The following is a 2,148-nucleotide window of genomic DNA, read 5'->3' as shown; positions in this document are numbered from 1 at the left end:
CTGATGGCCATACGGCTCTGAAAAGTCACACAGCCTCTCCAGGATTCAGTTTGGGCCTATATAAAAACGGCAGCCACTCCTACCTCTGAGAGGAGGTATCAGAGACCATGGATTGGAGGAGTGGAGGGCAGGTGGGCAGCCATTGGTAGAAGGTGGGCTTAGGAGGCCTATGGAGAGAACCCCTCTGAAGAACTCCTCTGTGAGGCCCTGCAGCCCTTGGGACTCTTTCTTGGTCTCCAGGCAATAAACAAAACCACCATCCATGAGCAGGAAACAGAGCTCATTAAATCCCAGCCTGAAACAACAGACCCAGGACCTATTCACTCAAATTCTCCACGAAACGTGCAGGGTTTCTGCCTCTCCCTCACCTACGGCCCTGGAAACGGCCCACCAGGGCCATTCTGGAGGCCCCATTATACGCCTCTCATCCAACAGGAAAACAACGGTGGCCATCCAGGGTGTGAGAATTCACTGGCTCCATAACACCCGGGGGATGAGTATCTTAACAGTAACAAAGGGTAAAACAGAAGTAATTTTAATTTCAGAAGTGCCTGGCAATAGGCAGGAAGGTCAGTGAAGGCTTATTTAAGGGTTTCATCAGCATATTCCAGGTAACTCTAGAGGATCCAGAGCTGACAACTTGTCAACCTCAAACTGGCCACCTCCCTAGGACCTGCAGAAGAAAACGTCAGAGCAGCTGGAGCTGCCCAGATGCGTGGCCACAGCCCAGGCCTGGCAGAGCTACAGGAGGTGATGCCTTTGTAAAATTCTCATCTTTCTTTCTTTCCTCCTCTCTGTATGGTTCTTTGGGCTTTACCAACCTAGAGGACAACGCCGCTCAGATTGGGATGGAGTCATTACTCAAAACACTCGAGTGCCGACCACGGCTCACCACCAGGAGCCCCCAGGTGTGTCCCTGGGCAATGAGATGGAGAGACAGAAATGTTCTGCCACAGATGATAGATCGCAGGCACCTCAGACATATGAATTGCTACTGGTTCTTTTATCTGATAACAAGAAATTTTCTTGAAAAATGTTTAAATCGGGCCGGGCGCGGTGGCTCAAGCCTGTAATCCCAGCACTTTGGGAGGCCGAGACGGGCGGATCACGAGGTCAGGAGATCGAGACCATCCTGGCTAACACGGTGAAACCCTGTCTCTACTAAAAAAATACAAAAAACTAGCCGGGCGAGGTGGTGGGCGCCTGTAGTCCCAGCTACTCGGGAGGCTGAGGCAGGAGAATGGCGTAAACCCGGGAGGCGGAGCTTGTAGTGAGCTGAGATCCGGCCACTGCACTCCAGCCTGGGCCACAGAGCGAGACTCCGTCTCAAAAAAAAAAAAAAAAAAAGAAAGGAAAATGTTTAAATCATTTAGGTTTTGGTCTGTGAGAAAACCAAGTCTACAAGGGCCTACGCCACTATTTAAATATATTTGTCAGCCACCTAAGTGGGAGCCTTGGACTTGGCCCAGCTGGGTTTTTAGTTCCTCACCTGTAAAGAAGAAAGCTCGATCGGATGACCTTTAGAATTACTTCAATTTCAAATTCCTATGATTTTGGGATAGCAGAAGACTCAATGTTTATTAACTAAATGTGGTTAGCTGTATACATGTGATAATGAGAGTAGCCAGAAAGAATCGTTTGTTGGGAGAACTGTTTAGGTTAGAAAGAACTTGTTCCAAGATAGGGATTTATTTCCTAGTGCTGACAAACCAGCCTCCAAAGCCAAATCTAAAATTGGTCAAAGGTATCTAACTTCACCTTGATGATTCTGAACATCAAAAACGTGTATTTTAATGTTTTCAACGTACAAGAAGGTCAGCATTAACCACAGAAGAGTTTCCATTTGATCATTCAGGAGTCACTAAAAACCCTAGAAGGTGCTGCGGTCAAAAGACCGAGCCTGCGCATTCTCTATGAGACACGATATGACGGTGGCCCTTGGTTCATTCCTGAGAAGCAAGAGCATCCGTGAATGCTCCCCTTTGGTGGTCTCTGAGTCTGACCCTGAGGTGGGGCGCAGTGCAGGCAGAGGGGCCATCTGGCCTCTGCTCCAGCTCTAGGGGGCTGTTTAGCTGCCACTTGGGAGCAGATCTGTTTCGGAGTCCTTAGGAGAGGCCTCGACTGAATGCCAACCCCAACCGAAGCCAC

Source organism: Piliocolobus tephrosceles, chromosome 18 (assembly GCF_002776525.5).
Source record: "Piliocolobus tephrosceles isolate RC106 chromosome 18, ASM277652v3, whole genome shotgun sequence".
Lineage (NCBI taxonomy): Eukaryota > Metazoa > Chordata > Mammalia > Primates > Cercopithecidae > Piliocolobus > Piliocolobus tephrosceles.
This window is presented reverse-complemented; position numbering follows the sequence as displayed.